The sequence below is a fragment of the Diplotaxodon limnothrissa genome, linkage group LG12 (genome assembly GCF_057381915.1).
Source record: "Diplotaxodon limnothrissa isolate DT_005_m linkage group LG12, D_limnothrissa_male_GT1.1, whole genome shotgun sequence".
NCBI classification, from domain to species: Eukaryota; Metazoa; Chordata; class Actinopteri; order Cichliformes; family Cichlidae; genus Diplotaxodon; species Diplotaxodon limnothrissa.
Window position 1 is genome coordinate 1294619 of NC_140607.1, and position 22230 is coordinate 1316848.

Consider the following 22230-nt stretch of genomic DNA (forward strand, 5'->3'; position numbering starts at 1 on the left):
TAGTAAACGTTTGACCTCTGTTATTGCCAACAAAGGTTATGTTACAAAGTATTGAGTTGTATTTTTGTTATTGACCAAATACTTATTTTCCACCCTGATTTACCAATAAATTCTTTACAAATCCTACCATGTGGATTCATGGATTTTTTTTTCACATTCTGTCTCTCACAGTTGAAGTGTGCCTCTGGTGCAAATTACTGACCTCTGTCATCATTTTAAGTGGGGGAACTTGCACAATCGGTGGCTGACTAAATACTTTTTTGCCCCACTGTATGTCATCTGCATATAATTTGCATCCCGCCAAAGCTACTAGCTGCCCATTATACATGATGAAAAAATAGTTTTTTGAGTTCAGGTGACTATCTGCTACCCTTAATGTAATCAAGGTTTAGCCAGTCCAACATAAGGCATCACTTCACATGTAACCTGTGAATAACACAACATTTGTATATTTCAACTTGTTGTCCAAGAGAGTTCACAAAAACAAGCAAAATTTCTTTTTAAATAAATTAGAACATGAGCTTTAATGTTCATGGCTGAGCAGTCCTCACCTTTGAAAATAATCTCTTCTCTTCCTTTATTCTTACATTTTTCTCAGCAACAGTTTGTTTGTATGTTGAACTGTTTGAAATTAGTATTGAATGTTTTTCAAATCGTTTGAGCCCAGTTTAACCCCTGGGTTTCACATGTGTACAGGGTAATATTCTGTAGATAGTTTTGTCATTAACAAAGTAAAAGTATGGTGCATGATACTGTTATACAGACTGAAAGGCAGTTAATAAAGAGTGATCAGGCTTTGGAAAGTTTTGCAGCTCTAAAATGTTCCACTTTATTTTTCATGTTTCTTTCTTCCAGTTAAATTTTAAAATGTTTTTTTTAATAAATGTAAAATAAATTTTACATTTACTTTGGCTGTATTAATCTTTTCTGAAAAAGCTAAAAGAAATACACCAAAAGAAATCATGAAGAAATAATTAACTTAATCCAACTTTAATGCATCTCACAATGGACTTCAGTTGTGCTCCTATTCAGTGAAATACACTTGTTCTGTCAGGTATCATAAGTAAAACAGAATCATTTACAGAATAGGCAAGATCAGGACATTATGAGTGACCAGTCTGTGGCTGAGTCATTCTCTGAACCACAATGCCTGGCTGAAGGAAGCTGTCAATCTTCAGAATCCCTCTCAGAACAATTACTGAGACCTGCAGCTAACAATGCAACGATACAACAGCTGAAATAACTGAAAAGATGTTTCAGATGATGTGTATTAGTAATCTAACGGTTAATGAACCTGCAGTGTCTGATAATTAGTTATGTGTGTAAAACAATGTCATAATTCAGTTCTCTTAGTGTTACATGTTTATAACAACAAAGCTCATTCTTGATGTTGTCAGCAGTTTTGAAGAGGTTTGTACCTTTCCAGGGCTGATCCCACAGACAGGCTCAAGCATTATGGTTGAATGAGAGTCCAGTGAGCGTCTTCAGCTCTTCATGAAACAGAGGTGCACACATTTCAAACCGACCTGTATTACAAAAGACAAATCAGAAGGCCTTCAAGCTGGTAGTAATTAAAATGTTAAAAAGCCATCTCCAACCTTCCTTTATATCAAACATCCTTGAAAGAGTAGTTGTCAAACAGCTAACAGATCATCTGCAGAGGTTTATTTGAAGAGTTTCAGTCAGGTTTCAGAGCTCATCACAGCACAGAAACAGCTTTAGTGAAGGTTACAAATGATCTTCTTATGGCCTCTGACAGTGGACTCATCTCTGTGCTTGTCCTGCTAGACCTCAGTGCAGCGTTCGATACTGTCGACCATAATATCCTATTAGAGCGATTAGAACATGCTGTAGGTATTACAGGTACTGCGCTGCAGTGGTTTGTATCATATCTATCTAATAGACTCCAGTTTGTGCATGTAAATGGAGAGTCCTCTTCACACACTGAGGTTAATTATGGAGTTCCACAGGGTTCAGTGCTAGGACCAATTCTGTTTACATTATACATGCTTCCCTTAGGCAGTATCATTAGAAGACATAGCATACATTTACACTGCTATGCTGATGACACCCAGCTCTATCTGTCCATGAAGCCAGATAACACACACCAATGAGTTAAACTGCAGGAATGTCTTAAAGACATAAAGACCTGGATGGCCGCTAACTTTCTGCTTCTTAATTCAGATCAAACTGAGGTTATTGTACTCGGCCCTGAAAAGCTTAGAAATATGGTATCTAAGCAGATTCTTACTCTGGATGGCATTACCTTGGCCTCCAGTAACGCTGTGAGGAACCTTGGAGTCATTTCTGACCAGGACATGTCCTTCAACGCACATATCAATGCACATGTTCAATCCAGAATTGAATTCAAAATCCTGCTCCTCACATACAAGGTCTTAAATAATCAGGCCCCATCTTATCTCAATGACCTTGTAGTACCATATCACCCTATTAGAGCACTTCGCTCTCGCTCTGCAGGCCTACTTGTTGTTCCTAGAGTATTTAAAAGTAGAATGGGAGGCAGAGCCTTCAGTTTTCAGGCCCCTCTTCTGTGGAACCAGCTTCCAGTTTGGATTCAGGAGACAGACATTATCTCTACTTTCAAGATTAGGCTTCAAACTTTCCTTTTTGCTAAAGCATATAGTTAGGGCTGGACCAGGTGACCCTGAATCCTCCCTTAGTTATGCTGCAATAGACGTAGGCTGCCGGGGATTCCCATGATGCATTGAGTTTTTCCTTTCCAGTCACCTTTCTCACTCACTATGTGTTAACAGACCTCTCTGCATTGAATCATATCTGTTATTAACCTCTGTCTCTCTTCCACAGCATGTCTTTATCCTGTCTTCCTTCTCTCACCCCAACCAATCACAGCAGATGGCCCCGCCCCTCCCTGAGCCTGGTTCTGCTGGAGGTTTCTTCCTGTTAAAAGGGAGTTTTTCCTTCCCACTGTCGCACTTTGGCGACAGTGGGAGGTCATATGATTGTTGGGTTTTCTCTGTTGTATTATTGTAGGATCAAAGTTATAGTAACATGGTGTTATTACCGTCACCTCAGAGCAACAAGGGCTCCAAGTCAAAGTACAGTGCTGCCGAGTTCGACTCCACCACCTGGCTGGGCCTTACTGTGTGGAGCTGGCATGTTCTTTCTGTGTTTGCATGGGTTAGGGTACTCTGTCTTCCTCCCACAGTCCAAAGACATGCAGTTAGTGGATAGGGTAATTGGTGAGTATATATTGCCCATAGGTGTGTCTAATGGGTGTGTCTCTACGTGTTAGCCCTGTGATAGACTGTCCAGGGTGTACCTCGCCTCTCGCCCAGTTACTCACCAAGGATGTATTCAGAATACATGACATCCCTTTTGACATTGTCTCCAATGTTCACTTCATGCATCTGGAAAGAATTATGTTCAGCACAGGTTAATCTATCGTCTGACTTCCATTCACAGACAAATGGTCAGACCGAGCATGCCAATCAGCTCCTCGCTGCATGACCTCATCCAACCAATCTACATGGAGCTCACAGCTAGTATGACCCAACCTTCGCCTCTGTCACTGTTTGTGGAGGTCCATCTGGTAAGTCCTCAAAGATACAAAAAAATGCCTGGATGATCGACACCGGAGCCCATCCTACCAATCAGGTCAGAAGGATTGGTTGGCTGCAAAAAATATCCTGCTTCACACAGAGTCTGGGAAATTTGCACCCATTTACACAAGACCATTTAAAATTGGGACCATCGTTAACCCTGTCACTGCCCGTTTAAAACTATCACACAACATGAAGGTACACAATGTGTTTCCCAGATAAAGCCAGCCCAGTCTGGCTCTATGTGCCCTCCTTCCAAGGCACCTTCCCACCTGGGCCATTGACAGCAAACGGCGTTCTTGAGCACATGGTTTATGAACTCCAGACAGTGTGGGAGGGGCTTCCAATATTTGGTTATGTGGGAGGAATGGTCTTGTCTTTCACCTCACACACCCTGATCGGGTCGGTTAGTCGTCAGGAGGCTATTGTTAAGGGGAGGTTAATATCACTGTTCCTCTGTCCTCACTGGTCGACTTGCTGTTTTCAGTCTTTCTGTCCTCTTGTTGCTCTCTCTCCTCTGTATGTGTGTGTGTGTGTGTGTGTGTGTCTGTGTGTGTGTGCCTCCACACAATGCTTCAGTAGTTTCTATATCTTTGCCTTGCATTAATTCCTTGAGATTATGGTTCCTCTTACCTGTCTTTTCCCTGTTCCAAGGTTTCCCTGGAGGATCCCCTGTGAACAGTCTGGATTTGAGAGAGAGTCTGGAAAATATGGAGAGCCATAGTGGAGTCTGGGGCCACCACAATTGTTCTGATCATTTTGAAACTGTTAATATTCACTGTAAATAAATGCACTACGCTTTGACTTGGAGCCGTGTGGTGGCAGCTGTCCACCACAACCACTGGAGGGGAAAGAGAAGAGAGCAGTGAGCAACACAGGACAAAAAGCAAACTATAAAGTAAGCACCATGCCCTCCCGTGTTTTAAATGCACTTTAGAGCAACACACAGCAACACTACACATGAGCGGGAGGAGGGAGGTACACCCCCCCCCCCCCCCCCGTTCTCTGCTGGCCATCGGGGCTGGGGGCTGGGAGGAGGTGTTGGCCGTCCGATTGGGATCTGGGATGCGGGCCTCCCTGCTGCTGCGGAGCCTGGGGCGGTCTGCTTGCCTCCACCCCGGGGGAAAGGGTAACATCTCCTGGGTCTAGATGTCGTTTCCCCCTCTGGGGGCGAGGGTACCTGGACCCGTGGTATAGAGTATGTTTGGGGAGTGTGATTGTGTGTACTGTGCGCTGAGTATTTGTATATGTGTGCATGAGGGTGGGAATGCATATTTGTATCTGTGTGTGCCTGTTTGTCTGTGTCTATATGTCAGGTCGGGTCTTAGACTCCACCTCTTTGGGAACTCCCAGGCCCTCCAAAGTGTGGAGGCCTATCTCCCCTCACCACACTCCCTGCCGGTGGCTGATGCCCACAGGGGTCGGTGCGTTGGTGGTTCTTGGTGTCCGGGGCTGGCCCTCTGGGCCTGCGGCTCGGTTCACTCTGGCACAACTGGCTGCCGGCAGAGCCGGCGGGCACGCCAGTGCAGCCCGCTCTGGCTTCTGCTCTATGGCTACTGGGTGACCCTTGTCTGGGGCTCTCCTCAGCTCTTCCCAGGAGGGTGGCACGGATGCCCCTTCATCTTTCTTTCTCCCTTTCCTATCCCTCAGTCATGTCTGTCCCATCTGTAACAACTGAAAATAAAATAAAATAAATAATAACAACAAAGGTCGATCAAATGGACCAATACGGCAATGCTGTGATGATCCATTTGGCAAAGTAAATCCATTTGGTATCCTTGCTGGTCTTCAGAAAAAAAAACTATAAAGTAAGAGTCAGTTTAATAACGATTAAAGACTGTAGTGGTATATAACCACACGAGAAAAGAAAAAATGCTGAGTGCATCATGGGAAGCCCCCAGTGTAATGCTCTAGGTCATTATACTAGGCTGCTACTGCAACTGTATCATTAGCATTTATAAAAAAGCATTGTCAAGCTCCACACACACAAAACAAAGGGTTATTGATTATCTATCGCTTTATCTCACAGTCCAGTACAACAGTAATCCTGCACAGTAGCCTGGGAATAGTACAATTGCTTTGTTAAAAAGGCCTGCACACAGGGTTTTACCTGCTTTTTTGCCCCAACATGGGGGAAAAGCAGGAAAACGAGATGTACAGTAAAACAGCAGGTGGTCAAATCTATCAAAGCCCTTTGGCAAACACAGACAAAAAGGGGGAAAAATCATTTTAATTAGCAGAGTGAATGCGATTTGCTGAATGTGAGGGGAGCCAGGCTCTCTGCTCTGCACATTAAATTGGTCTAATTTTCTGTGCAGAATAAGTCCCATCTGAGCAGCCCTGGCCACAGTCAATCATGTTAAAAGCCACGGGTGCTTAATTTGATTTACCAATATAAAATGCAAATTAGGTGATCAAGTGGAGTGGAAGCCAGGAGTAGGAGGCTCTTTTAAGCCATCAAGTTAAATGGGTCCAGACAGTAGACTGGCAATGTAAAGAATGTTTTAGCATATTCGTTTGATTAGCCATACAAAAATTTAATTAGTATAGCTAATTGTTAAACAAATTGCTCTACATCAGAACAAAATGCGGAATATATTTTTAATACACTAAAACACCTCACAATGGCCATATTCTCTCAACCCATATGTGGAGTTTTCATCCAAAACTGGGCCTTTCCAATAAGTGAAAAGCCAAATTAAATAAATGGAAGATGGCACAACAGTCCCTTACAATAGTCAATGAGATAATGCCTGTAATTAGGCTTGCACAAGCCTGGCCATATGCCTCTGTACAGCACTTAGGCTGCAACTGTAGGAGCAAATCGAATAACTGTGTGTAGGGAATGCTCCTGGGATTCAGCCATCTTATGTTAAGTAACCACACCGTCTATGCCGCATGTGAACAACGGAGATGTTTCCACCAAAAGGAACGAGATGTGCCGTGAAAACTAAGTTAGTAACAGTACATGCTTAAACAATGTTAGTGTATGCTGTTTGGCATATTTGGCAGCAAAATCAGACTGAAGTGTCTATCTACAGACTAAAATAATAGTCTGTTGCCTAGAGACAGGTCTAAAAAAGACAACCCACGTACTGCACAGTCACACTGAGACTTATTACATCTGACATTTAGTGTTATCATCCAGTGTCATTGACTTCCTTCACATTCGCCTAGCTATCCAAAATTCCAGTCTGATCGCTGTATGTAGAACAAAAACATATTGATTAGAATACACTTTATGAAAATGTGAGTGCCAATAACCATTTGATTAAACTGTTTTATACTAAAGAAGAATGAATAATGAACATTTTATTATTGTGTTTGCACTCGGAAAAGATTATCCAAACTCTGCCGTCATATAAATGTTCCAGCTGAGTTCAGACTGACTTACACAAAGTTTAAGTGCATGCTATTTAATGGAAGAATGTCACTGCCTCTCAGGGTGACTAAACATGAGGCCTCACATTCAGTTCTCGTAGCTCTGATAACAATAGCCATCGGCTATAATAAAAGAAAAATCTAGAATATAGGCAGTGAGGTGGTTAGATGGGCTAGAGAGAACATAAATCAACATTAGCTGAGAGGCCATTCTGAAAGCTGCAGATTTGATCCCTAATGGCTTTTCAGATTTTTGGCTTTTGTCGAGATTAAAAAGGGGATATAAGATAGTCGTCTGCAGAGGTGGTGGCAGAGGCAAACATTCAGAGATGTCGCTGTTTCTGAGTTCCTGTTCTATGATGTTGTAGCCATATATTAATCACTTCTTTAATGTTAGTTAGTGTTAAAATGCTGCATTCCCCACTTTAAGATACAAACTAACAGTAGCATTATTTTATTTTTTTCAGTTTTATTTATATAGCACCAAATCACAACAATCCCCCCTGGAAGCTTGATACTGTGAGGTAAAGGAGTTAAAAAGGAGGTTTTCCTGTCTACTGTCACCAAGTGGTCGTGTGATTGCCTCTGTATTATTGTGGCATCTTTAACATACAATAGAAAGAGCCTTCAGGCGGCTGCTGACCATATGACTACTAAAGAGTATCTATTGTAGTATTTTTAAACTTGTATTTGTAAAAGAGCATTTAACCTTTAAATGACAGCTGACAGCAGCTCTGCTGTTAATGGGATGTTGGATATGAGACCATACATACACATACAAATACATTATTGTTGTATCTTGACATTATAAAGCAGCTGTTTTTGTGATCTGACATCATATCGACAAAACTGAACTGAAAACATATCTACAGTGCATTCCATATGTAATTATTTCATTCGATGGGTCAGGGTCACAAAATCTTAATATCGTCCTTTGTTATTGAGCAACTAGTCGACTAGCTGACTAACAGTCACTGTTGTTGAACCAGACTTACTAGTCGTTTAATCTAATTATGTCACGGCCTGGGGAATCAGCAGGATGCTGATCGGCCATTTCTACCGTTTTCTCTCTCTCTCGCTCTCTCTCCTCCTCTCTGTCACCGGGGCGGAACTCATTGTGGGTTCACGCCCTCGGCCCACGCCCACAGCAGGGGACCACACCTGATGCCCATCAAGGCGATTGGCATTTAAGCCAGGAGGAGACTGCTGGTCTTCGCTGGATCGTTGTCTGCCACGCGTCAGTGAGAGTCAAAGCTACAGCACAGCTAAGTCAAGAGTCTATTGTGAAATTTGTAATTAAATCTCGTTTTCTCGTCTACAGACCTCCTGGACACCTTCCCTGTGTGAATCTTTGTGTCGAGTGTTAAGAGTGGATCTGCGGTCGTGAGTGTGGAGAGTTGGAGAACGAATGACTACCCCTTTGGATTTCCCTGGAGCCCCGTCCCTCGCTTTGTTGTATATAGCACTGCCCTGCACTTCCTGTATATACACCTGGTGGATTCTGTAAATAAATTCTTGTGTACAGTTGATTCTGGAGTCCTGCGCTTGAGACCCCCACGTTGAACTGTAACATAATGATCCAGTCATACTATGGACTCAGCAGACTCAGCCCCCGCTCAGCAGCGCGTCCTTACGGACAAGGAAGTTCTGGAACACCACAAACAAATGCTGCAGCTCATCAATCAGCAGCTGGCCGCGTTAACGCAAGCCCTCGCTAAGCCCATACTTCTGGTAAGCCCAGTAGCCTCTCCTCACTCTGTCTCTTCACAGTTACCAGTTTCCGAGCCTCCAGCACCCGGGCCTCTGGCCCCACCTCAACCCACTCCCTCGGAGCTTTACAGGCACCGGAACCCTTTGCGGGTGAGTTTCACAAATGTGCGAGTTTCCTGACCCAGTTGACATATGAAACAGATGGGGCTAAGATTGGCTTTTTTGTCCAGCTTTTACGCGGACCAGCCTTAAACTGGGCTCAAGCTGTTTTAAGAACTGACGCTGAAATAACGTACCAGGATTTTCTTGCTTCAAATGTGTGTTTGAGAGAGGTACCGGCGCAACGCAGCTGCTCACCATTTGCTAAACCTTAAGCAGGGAAAACGGAGTATGGCGGAATACTCCATCGAGTTCTAGACATTGGCCGAAGAGACCGGGTGGGGGCAGCCGGCATTGATAAGTACTTTGTTGAACAATGTGTGTGACGAATTAAAGGGCAAATTGGTGATGAGAGAACTACCTAAAACTTTGTCTGATGTAATAACGTTGTGTGTAAAGGTGGACGAGCATCTACGAGCGTGCGGCAGGACTGATGTTATCGAACAAGGTAATTTGAGGGCGGACCCTGCCAAAGTTCAGGCTGTTGTTAACTGGCCCACTCCATCCAATCATAGGCAGCTTCAGAGTTTCTTGGTTTTTGCTAACTTTTTCTGCCGTGTCATCCGCGACTATAGCCGGCTCGACCTGCCTCTGACTTGCCTCACCTCACCCATGGTCCCATTCTGCTTCACTCACCTGAAAAAGTGCTTTGCCTCAGCGCCCATCCTCATCCAACCCAACCTCAGTCAACCTTTCGTCATGGAGGTGGATGCCTCGGATGCAGGAGTGGGGACGGTGCTCCCCCAGCAACAAGGTGGTAAGCTCCATCCTTGTGCTTACTTCTCTCGCTGTCTCTATCCTGCAGAGAAAAATTATGACATGGAGGACCGGGAGCTACTGGCCATCAAGCTGGCCCTGGAGGAGTGGTGTCACTGGCTGGAGGGCGCTGCCCAACCATCCGTTGTATGGACGGACCACAAAACTTTATTTGTAGTACATCCGGTCAGCTAAGCGGCTCAACGCCAGGCAAGCCAGGTGGGCCCTGTTTTTCTCCAGATTTCAATTCACTATCACCTACAGACCCGGCTCTCTTAATGTCAAACCCGATGTCCTCTCATGCCAATTCGTTGCCTCTGCAGGCAACGAATTGACTCCCCCATCCTTCCTCCCATGTATGTTGTCGGGGTTCTAACCTGGGAGATTGAGTCGGCTATTCGAGAGGCCCAACGGACGAAGCCGGACCCTGGGACGGGTCCCCTGGGCCTACTCTTCGTTCCCTCTTCAGTCAGGTCACTAGTTCTGCATTGGGCTCATACTGCCAGATTCACCTGCCACCCTGGCGTCCACCACACCATTACCTTTCTCCAGCGCTTCGCCTGGCGGCCATCCTTGGCTAAGGACGCCTGCGAATACATTGCCGCCTGCCCTACATGCGCTCAAAACAAGAATGTCAATCAGCCCTCCTCCGGCCTTCTCCAACCTCTACCGACCCCTGGTCGTCCATGGTCACACATTGCAATCGACTTCATCACGAGCCTCCCTACCTCATCAGGTAACTTGGTCATCCTCACTGTCATTGACCCGCTTCTCTAAAGCTGCTCACTTTGTCGCCCTCCCCAAGCTCCCCACGGCTCTAGAGACAGCTCGGCCTTGACTAACCACGTGTTTCGTCTTCATGGGATTCCCACGGACATCATCTTGGACAGGGGGCAGACAGTTCACGTCACGGGTCTGGAAAGAGTTCTTCAACGCCCTCGGAGCTCAGGTCAGTTTCTCCTCCGGTTTCCACCCACAGACCAATGGCCAGACAGAACGGGCCAACCAGGAACTCGAGGTGGCTCTCCGGTGCTTGGTGTCCACCAATCAGACAACTTGGAGCGAGAAACTCCCATGGATCGAGTATGCCCACAACAGTCTCACCTCCTCAGCCACCAGAGTGTCCCCCTTCGAAGCGTCTCTGGGCTACCAACCGCCTCTCTTTCAGGCCGTTGAAGGTGAGCACTTTGTCCCCTTTGTCCAGCAGCATCTTCGGAGGTGTTGATGTGCCTCCACAACCACCTGAGCCGCCCTTCTTCACACAGCGGATCACAGCAAGCACTTGGCGGATCGTCACCGGACCCCTGCACCCTCCATCTACCAAATTCGTTCCTCTCAGATCTGAATCCAAGAAACTGTCCCCCACCCTCATTGGCCCGTTTGTAATCGACTCTCTGGTTAACCCAGTCTCTGTCTGTCTCAAGTTGCCCCAAAATATGCGGCTCCATAACGTGTTCCATGTGTCTCAAGTAAAACCCTGCCAGTCCAGTCCTTTGTGTTATTGTGTCCATCTGCCACTGATGGCCCACCAGTGTTGCCTCAGATATGTTAATCTACATCAGGAGTGTCAGACTTACAGCCTGCGATACAGTTAAATCATGCCCACGAGATAACTTCATATGTCAGTCATTAATGGCCCATCGCTATGTGGGAGTCAAATCTTTTGCTGTGCTGTGAATCCATGCAGGCAGGCGTGGGACTTTGATGGGCACATCATGTGGCCAATCACATGCAAAGACAGACTAGGATCATACCATTATGTGAAAGAAGGAAGGGGGGCGGATGTTCCGAAGTGTAGTGGTACAGGCCGGGGACCAGGGAGCCGAATTTAAATGCAAGTATGTTGGAAAAAACTGAAGAAACGAAGGAAAACATAAAATGAGCAACATTTGGCTGCATTTCAGTGATCCTGGAGACTGCAACACTGAGTGCAGAATTTATCAGATTAGGAGCTGGCTAAAGTAATACCCATTTTTATTTTAATCCATTTTTCATTGCAGAGGACAAAAGGTTTCAAACTTGTACAGGCCTTAAAGCTCATGTGTGTCCTGCCTGGCAGAATAGCATAAAAATAAGGCTTTTAGGAAAACGCTGGATAAAAAATTTGCTTCCCTGAAAAAGACTAAACTTACAGTTCAGTGTTGAATTTAAGATAAATAATCCATAACCGAAGAGTCTCTGAATGACAGAGATGCAGAAATGTGTGCATGTAGCACAGAGCCATGGCTCAGTGTCTGAATGAGTCTCGCAGGTCTGAATGTGAAGTCATTTATAATTCTTAACATGTTTGATCTGCTGCTCACCACAAACATGCACAAGCAGAGTGTTTGGACTTTTAACTGTGTTTTCACCAGTTTTACAGCTTTTTCTACTAATAAAAAAAATGTGTTTTTTTTTTAATGTAGCTCATTTCTGGGGGTTTCTTACTTTTACTCTAGTCTCTTAATCTAATTTCTTTTCCCTCAATTTAGCCAACTAAGACATTAGTTGACAGCTGGGAACATGCCTAGTATAAAGACACTGCAAGGTTTCATTATGTGATCATTTCAATGATAGTCATAAAATAATAATAAATAATAAAAAAGTGAAGAAACAGTGACATGCATGGTGTAGCAGAGATATTGTACAGTAAGCCATCTTGGTATCCAACGTATACCTGCTCAGTTCCAGCTGAAGGCTCTATCATTGTTATAATAATACTAATACAATTACTGCTAATAATAACAATAATACTTGGCAACCAATCATGATTTCTCCCGCCAGGCCCTGAGTTGTTGTTGGCTATAGGAGTACTGAAAAGATCTCACAGGCTCTGATAATTATAACCTGAGAGCTTTTAAATGAAGACTGCAGGGTTTTTATATAATTAGTTTCAAGTAGTTCACAAAAAAGAAAAAACATTTAACAATGCCATTATCATGTTCCCATTCAGTTCATCTGCCTGTTCACGCACTTGTATTCATTGATCATAAAAGTAAAGGTGAACTGTGATGCTGCCCTGTAAACAGCTGAGTCAATGGTGTTTGCCCTTTTTGGATTTCATATTGGAGTTGTGTAATAATGTAACTGTAGTAGATTGTCATTACAGAGCTCATCAGATAAAAGATGCATTCACATAAGAGCAAATACACTTATCAATCTTTTGTAAATTTACTCTGATGGTCTGTCATGACAGACCATCAGAGTAAATGCTCCGGTGGAAGCTGCAGGCGACGGTGATGGCTGGACCGGCTCCTCGGACGCTCCGGTGGAAGCGATGACTGTACTCCTCGGAGCCTCCAGCAAAGATGGAAGGCTGAAGCAGCTCCTCAGACCCCCAGCAATGATGGAAGGCTGAAGCGGACCCTCCAGCAAAAGCAGGAGGCTGGATCGGTTCCTTGGACCCTCTAGTGGAAACAGTCACAGAATCAGCAGGCACGCAGACCTCTGGCACACATGAGACAAACTGGAGCTGCGCACGCCGGAAACCACTCTCTGTAGCCCCTGTCTCCAAGGCGTGACGAAACTCCTTCTGCTCATGCCCGAGCCACAGGCTAATCCACCTCGAAACAGAGTCAGTTAATTCCTCCTGAAGCTCCTCGGAAGGTACGAATGCCGCTGGGTCCATGTTTGGTTGTGTTGTCTGTCACGGCTGGGGTAGCAGTGTGGTGTTGAGAAGGAGGACCCAAGATGCAGGCATAGACTGTGATGCGAGTGAGCTTTATGCTCAAAATACCCTGCATTTAATAAGGCTGTTGTGTTTTTAACATGTTTTAAAGCTTTGTATCTTGTTTTAATCAATCTGAACAAGCCCCTAAAAACACTGTTGGCCTCTCTCAGTTTTTATTACCGCTAATCATTTTAAAGCTCAGTTTTTAAATCCTTACAATGTAACTACAGCCCAGCCCATGCAGCAGTATGTTAATGACTAACCTCGTATTGTGGATGGATTATCTCAGTTGTTCTCCTGGCTTAAATTTGGTCCGTTTACAGCATCCTGCCATGCGATTGCATTTGTCCCTAACCACCGGGAGCCCTCATGTTAACTTTTATCAAGTGGAAAAAAGTTAGCATTCATCCTCCAGCTTCACTGTTTATGCTATGCTAACATAGCTGTGTCGCTAGCGATCACGTCGTACATCATTATATAGCAGCTAGCCAAACTTCAGTAACCCTACAAACGTCACTGCTGTTTAGTTTTCTGTCTTCATTTATGTTGGAAGTGATAGCAGAGCTGTACGTTTTAATTTTTTCAGAGATCGCTCAGTCAGAACATGCTATATCATGTTTAGGTGGAAACTAGCGAGCTAACTTCCTGCTAACTTCTCATTTATGGCGTTATTTTTATGCCACTATTCTGAGCACACGTAAAAAAGATTTTAATGCACGTAAAAAAAAGTTTGCAGGTGCAAGTGTTGCATTTTGAGGAGAAATTTATTTCGAGTGAAGAAAAGCTGAATTTGAGTGAACAAAATTCATTGCTGCGTGCAAAAACTGTATTTCAGTGTTTGCTATTATCCACACACACACCAGCAGCCCCTCTCGCTCAGTTTTTGCATTTGTGCTCGCTCGCAATGTGTTGCTCGCGCTCTCAACATTTCTGCCTGTGCACGCTCAACTCTTTCTCTACACCGTTATATTTGTGCCACAAAACCAGCCAATCACAGACTTGGATGCAAAAAAATCTGATTGGCTGTTCTGGTCTCCAATCAGCTCGAAATGACGAAATGCAATATCCCAGAATCCATTTCGTCCAAAGCTCAAACGAGGCAGTGGCGGAGGAACACAGAGTGGCGGAGTTTGAAATATTACTCTTTCTGCGTCACAAAATAAACTTTTAAGATATTTTCATGCGAGAATGTTTCTGTGTAAACTTCAAATACCATCACATATAATAGACATCACATATTTGCACAAGTGCTCTGACGTTTTCGGAGATGCCTGTTACCCACCAGCTGACCGGGTGGTCACTCGTGTTAAACATAATATAAAAGGCTGAACTGACAAAAAAATCACCGACTACACCACCAGGTATTATAGGAAAAACCATAAAGCCTTTGAACTAAAACAAACACTCTTGTGACAGTGATGTACACTGTCTTGTTGGTATATATGCCTGATTTGTATCACCTTCATGTTTCCAAACCGATATCATGAGCAGCAGCTTTTACAGCTGTGACCAATGACCATGACCAATTGGCTAATCCACCACCTTTCATTGTTTATACCATTACAAAAACAAACATAAAAATGAAAAATTACCATCGGTCCACCGGGCAAATGCCCGGGATGCCCAATGGCCAGTCCAGCTATGCGGTCAGCTGGTGGGTAACAGGCATCTCCGAAAACGTTAGAGCACTTATGCAAATATGTGATGTCTTGATAAATGGCTGTTAAACTTAATTGTTACAACTGGTAAAGCAGCAATGCTGATCATTTGATTAAAGATGAAAGAATTTAGACAGTTTGTAACCTTCAGTGATGTCGCAGTGTTCGTTTGACTCTGAGACCTGTAGCGGAGTTTGGGCCCAGTCACGGCTAATGATGTCAGACTTAAAGACCGGATAGTTATGAAGAGGTCCCAGGGCGCATCTTCCCCAGCCGGCAGTCGTCCGGCAGACTCCACCAGTACAACATCGTCGGTAAACACTTTACCGACATCCTGGAGTCAATCAATAAGTGATTGTCCAGCTTCGATGCGAGGTTGTCCCTGGTGGAGATTTTACACCGGGAATTTAAATCCCTGAGGGAAATCAGCCAGCAGCAGGTGGAAACACTCGCTGCTGAAACCATCTCACTACGGGACTTGGTCAAGTCTCTAACTGAGAATGTGACCCAGCTTGATATTGAAAATGAAATAATAAAAGAGACTGTAATTGATCTCCAGGCCCGTAGCATGAGAGATAACCTTGTGTCTTCTGGTATCCCAGAGTCTGCTGGAGAGGACGACGAATCAACGGTTAAAATTAAAACCTTCATTAAGACCCACCTGAAGCTTCCTGAGGACACCATAAAGAACAACTGCTTCGACTCAGTCCATCGTATCAGAGCTATGAGGCCTGGTGTCGGGAGACTGTGTCCTATTGTGGCCAAATTTAGTCTTTTCAAGCAGAAGGAGCAGGTGAAGAGTCGCAGCAGGGAGCTGAAAGGAACGGACTTCAGCATGAACGACCAGTTCCCTAAAGAGATCCTGGAACGACGCAAGGTCCTGTTCCCAGTCACGTCTCTGAACACCTAGATTGCACACTTGGTCTTGGGGAAAGAAATGTAAAGGTTCAAAACAGCAGGACCTCAGCGCTGTCAGCAGTACACAAATATAATCAAACAGTATATGAGCCACTTTGGGCTTTGCGACACATGGCGCTCCCTTCACCCCAACAGTAAGGAATTTTCTTTCTTCTCACTTGTCCATCGCTGTGATGAGGGGGAAAATAATTTCTTTCTCATCACATAAAAAGAAAGAAGAAAACAAAAACATTCAGCAACTAGAAAAAAACATCAAATCTTTAGAAGAAGCCTACGTGTCCGACCAAGGTCAGGAAATAATGAACAAAATGCAAGAACATAGAACATAAGATCAGTGTTTATGGAGATGATGTGTTGCTTTTCCTCCAACATTCACAAACCAATCTCTCTGAGATAGTCACGCTAATAAACTCTTTTTCAAGAGTTTCAGATTATTCAATAAACTGGTTAAAATCTGCAGTTCTTCCGTTGAATTGCTCCTTCCATAATTCTTCTTTTGCCCCACTGCAATCTGGAAATATTAAATACTTAGCTATTAATGTTTCTACTAAGCTTGCAGATTTAACTAAATTAAACCACATCCCAGTTCTAAAGAAAGTACACTGTAAAAAAAATCCGTAAAAATACAGTACAATCTACTGTATAAACGTGAAGGAATTTTCCGTATTAGTCATTTACAGGTATTTTTCTGTATTTCTCAACTACTGCAATGCATTGTGGGAAAAAGAACCTGAAAAGGAGGGAAAAGTAAGCGCAAGAGCAGCCATTAGGCTTCTTTCAGGCTTCATCTGGATTTTGGATTCTGAAGTTGGAGAAACTGCCTTCAAATTTCTGTGGTAAGTATTAAAACTCATGTTTCGTTTTATTAAAATAATGTTTTTCAAAAGACTCCGTGTTTTTATTTAGAAAGAATTGTTAATTTATTTGTTAACTGGTTTCGGCTGTCTCCAGACAAGTCAGGAATATTTTGCTGACTCATTTTTTAAAATAATTGTTATTTAGGTTTAACATGACTTAAGCTTTATTTTAGTTAATGTTAAAATAATTTTTACTGTGATACCACCAGTTTTGCCCTTCAGTGGCTGAACCAGTTTTCATAAATATTATAGTTAGCTGTCTGTGTCTCTCTGGGTATTACACAGCTGTGACTGCTAACTAGCTAATTAGCAAAAGTCAGCGATGTGGATAACTGGGAAAGTGAGAACTTCATGGTTCTAGAAATTATTCTAGGACTCTAATAAGTACTGTATCAATACCTGTGTTTTACAGTTGGCTCTACTGTACACTTTAAAGGGTTTCAGGCAAAGTTACACTAACCCTAGTTTAAGCCTCAGACCTTCCTGGCTGACGCTAGCAAATGCTAATGTTAGCCTCTGATTTGGGCTGCTAAAGTAAAGACTTTTAGCTAGCTGACCAGCATAGATTATTTCGGTGGTTAACAGACTGTAGTGGTAAAATTATTGAAAGTATAGTTTCACCTCAGCACATTTACAATTACAGTATGTCTATTTTGTAGCACATAGAAATGTTTAGTTAATATTTACAGACAGACACATTTTCCCTGTAACTGTGTTTTTACTCCAACATTTGTTGAAAATGTAATTTATGAAATGCTGAGCAGTATTTCTTGTATGTGGAATATTTTTGTCACCCCACTGTGCTAATGTGATTAAATACTAAAAATTATTACTAAAAAAATTCAATAATAAATCAATAATAACTATTTCTTGATTGAAATAGTAAGTGCAGTGCTGGTGTGCAGGGGCTCTATATGCCTTGTCTATATCAAGCTTTTAGCCAAATATAAGCAGAGATATTTGTATCTTTCTTAAAAATCCAGATCCTTACAGATTATTTGAGAAATGGATCAACAGCTATCACTACTTGAAGCACTTTAAGTCCTGCAGTGGAAAAATATCCCTTATTTCACCTTTGATCACACACTTTGGTTTTCCAGTGCAGAGCAATGGCCAAGAAAAGGAAAGACTTCCCCGAGTGGAAAAAAAAAGATGAAGATACAAGCTGGTGATGATCCAGAGCAGCTGGTCTCAGGAAATGAAGAAAAACCCTGATCACCTTCTCTACAAACACAAGGTGAGTTTAATGTTGTGGTTGATTTAGTTTTTCAAGGTATGTATGTTACTTTAATTATAAACTGCTTTTGTTGCAACAGAATGGTGTTATGTGTATGCAACTCTACGTGAATTATAATCCTTTGTAGGGCTGCGTGATATGACCAAAATCTCATATCCCAATATAAGACGTATCTCTCCTGATAACGATATATATCACAAAATAGTGCATTTTCTGTAAATTCTGTGATTCTCGGGCAACTCGACTTATGTGAAATGTTTTCAGTTGGGCGTCGTGTACCTGGAGTCGAGTGTTTTGACCGATGCATGAAACTATACATTTTTAGACATGAGTTTAAATGGCCGCCATTTTCTTTCTGAGTATTTATTACACGGCGTGCTGCAAGGAAAAGCCTGTTCTAACGTTTGAGTCTAAGGATTATTTTGAGCACCTGACGGCTCTTTTTTGCTTTTCATTCGTAAACTCTCTCGAAACTCTTTCATGTGATTCTTATGTAGGTGGTTAAAGAGGTTTGTCGTGTTCGAGTGGTGGTGGGGACCAGTTTGTGGCATAATTTGCATAGTACAGTTTTCTGGGGCGTGTCAGACTTTTCATAACCAAACCATGTCCATGCTACAGAGGTAGCCCCTCATTTAACAATAAGGTCCTCGATTTCTTTTGACTGGTCCTTCTGGTTCTGCCTCATCCTTGCTGGCCATGCTGGTATTCTCTGTGCCTTCGTCTGCGTGGTGACTGTAAGCGCCATTTATAGTTACTTGATGTTTTTATTTGAGGTCATTTGTTTGATGCATATTCTGAAATTTTATGTTTGAGAATAATGTATATCATTTCAGTTTAGTTTGAAAAGTCTCAACAGAAACTTGAGCTTTATTGTGAAAGGTTTATGTGGAAAATAAACAAGCGGACGGCGGAGCCACACGATGGTTTTATCCTCATTGTTGGTAACGAAAGTACGCGTAAAAACAGTCACTTGTCCGTCCATAGTGTGGTTATTTTAAGTATAAGAGAAGGAGAGAACTTTAAGAAATAATATAGCAACTACAGTGACCATCAAAACCATGAAAAAAATATTGCCGTAAACAGTTTATTTTGCAACACCACAAAACAAAGAATAGTGTATAATATGAAACGATAGACATTTTTATATCGTAATCTGATATATATCGTCATATCGCACAGCCCTAATCCTTTTTTTGTTTATGTTGTTTATGCTCTAGGTAAAAAAAAATTATAAAAATACAAACTTTTTAAAAATGTCTTGTTGTTTCTCTTTTTTTCCTCAGAATAAATTGCGACTAGTCTCAATGGCTGACACGGAGGAGCAACACAGCGACACGTTAACTCCGACTGCTGCAGTTCCTGTATGAACTGAGCAACTCTTAAAATCCAAGGAAAAGCTGAGTGTATTTTACTTAAAGCTCAGATGGACCTTGATGTACTAACATGCAGGCTGCATTCAGGACTTTGTCACACTGTTATATGAAGAGCGGTAACAAGACTTTGTAGTAATTTGTCTTACTATTGTCTTATTTGTTGTGATTTAGGGTCTGTGCGCACAAGCAGAGGTTTTTGTTTGTAACTGTAACCTCGTTTTCAGAGCCTTGTCTAACATTTAATGGTCATGAAATATGTCAGACTTTTTCCTCTACTTAACCAGCTTAGAGAATTTGAACAAAAGGCCACAGACAGCACAGCAGGTATAGTCTCATCTCGTTGTCCACCTTAGCGTTCATAAAGGGTCATATGATTGCTGGGTTTCTCTGCATTATTACAGGGTCTTTACAGTACAAAGTACCTCGAGGCAGCTGTGTTGTGACAATATAAACAAGTTTACATCACATTAAACTGAGTTTAAAAAATTAAAATTAATTGGATGACACCAGTATGTTCCTTGAGTATTAATGTATAGCAACTTGGTTGTCTTAGAGGCATCCCAGCATGAATCAGAGATGAGGTTCAACTTTAATAGAGTTTGTTTTGAGTCATGTAGTTTTCACTAAAAAACGATGCTAACACTAACTCTTCTGATGTTTACTTTTCTTTTTAGTGTTGTTGGCCTGACTTTGAGCACGCCACGCGGACGGGTCTAATTCAGTGCCAGGTATGGTATATGAGGGGCCAGTATTTTGTGAAAATTTGTTCTTATCGTGTGACAGTATGTAGCCCGATACTATATTGTCTAGAACTGCCTGCATGCAGGACTGTGTTTTGAGCTACAGCAAACAGCCTTTTGTTTTAAACTTGCATAATTTTTCTTCATTTTTTAAAAATTATGCAAATTGTCTGCGGTGCATTATTGCTGGTGGCTCGATCCTCACGGCAGTCAGGGTATATGTGTGTATACATATCAGGCTTTGTCATTGATGTGCATGTCCCAGCATGAGTCAGAGTGAACCACGAGTGTGCTCTCCAAAACAGATAGGGACCACTTAGTAGCTTCTAGGATCCCCTACTTCTATAAATGCCCTGCCACTGTAATTTGTGCTGTCCCTGTCCAGTAGCCTGTTTAAGGATTCAGATACAGTACACAGAGATTGTAGCATGCTCTCTTATCCTATGCTTGTCAGCAGCTGAGTGACACAAGCAGCTAACTTTCTATTTTAAGGATCTGCCAAGGGTGTTCTTGTGAAAAGAAGCTGCTGAACAACTGAAGTGATTTTGTAGTTTCCTTTATTCTGCAGGGCTAAATTCTTTCTTTTTACCAGGTAGACTGAACAGCACTCGCTGATGTCCTATCTGCTATTCCAGAGCTAAATAGCACTTAGATATCTGTGGACGAGATGGGAGCGCTGCATTATTTGCAGATTGTAAACATTGCATTATTGTGCCCTGTAAAAGTTTACAGATTGCAGGCGTTTGGTTTTACATGTCACAGCCTGTGGTGTGAAGTCATACTCAGATATAATTCATACAGCATATGGACATAGTGTGGCAGACATCTGAGGCATTCTGATGCCGTCACATTTTCTTGGGTCAACCAAACCTGATGAAAGTTTCCAGCTGAAGCCCTAAAAATCAGCTACGTTTGTGTATTTACTACAGTCGTGTAAAATGTTCATCATTTACTCTCTTCTTCATGAAGGGAGCATTTCCCCTGTTTTAGCGATAGCCTATTGAAGTACACAGGTGTTGGCTGAACTTTTGTACTTGTTGGGGTTTCTCTGTATTATTGTACCGAATAATTACATTTCCACATCGGGCTGTCGACCTTCGAGCCATGATTCCCTCTCTATTAAAATTAACCTTCTTGCATGGTCGTGTTTTCATAGTGACAAATATAATTTATGGCAGTGAGGAACAATGTTGGTGAACATCAGCACTGTATATAAATGGTGTCCATAATATTTTGGACATCTCTCAGTAACCCTCTGTGATAAAACACTTCCAGGTGAAGAGCAACAGAGGTTGTTTTTATTTCTAAATATAGACACTTAGACATTTATATACTGCATCATAGTATAACATCATATATTCTTTATAGTTTTCCATTGATCACAGTTGACTCCAAGCCTGCAGCAGCAATGGTTAATGCGCTGTGTCGGTCAGTTTCTTTGCTCTGCATGCTGGACACTCTGAGACTGTGCTGACTTTAGTGCCACATCAGGAAACAGCCGCCAAAGCTGAGAATCTGCATCACAGAAGAGCAATAAATACTTAGTGATATTTAATCCTTTGCCAACAAAGCCTTTGTCTACAGGATCTCAGGTTTGTTCATCTATTGAGCTGATTAACAATGTGTTGTTATTACACAATAGAATCAGATAAAAGTGCCAAAACCTGTCATATTTGCAGCTCGCACGAGGACTTAAGACAGAGCAGCTGTCTTAAGTCCTCGTTGTCGTTCTCTTTGCAGGAAATTCTATTTTCACGTCTCAACACTTTTCCCACTTACATTTATTTCCCTGATTTATGCAGACAGATTTCATCGACAAATCAAAATGACCTTTGTTCACCGTGGAAATTGTCGGCTGTACATATTCACTATTTTGCACGTTCCCAGGTTAATAACTGTCATGTCTGTTGTAGTCCACATTTAATAACACCTATTGCCAGCAATTTGACTTTTGAGATGGGAATATCTGCATGCATTTTGTACCACAACTGTTTCAGGTTAAAAGACTGACAAGTAAATTCAGAGAAGTCACAGAAAAATTACTCATTGCATTCATTTTCCACTACTTGAAATATATTTGTGGAACTGTTCACATAACAAATCTCAAGTATTGCTTCTATATGTATGTAGATCAGCTAATCCTCACTGCGCAGCTCAGTGGCTATGATTTGAATAAAGTTTGTGCAGCAAATGCTACGGCTGTGTTTTTGT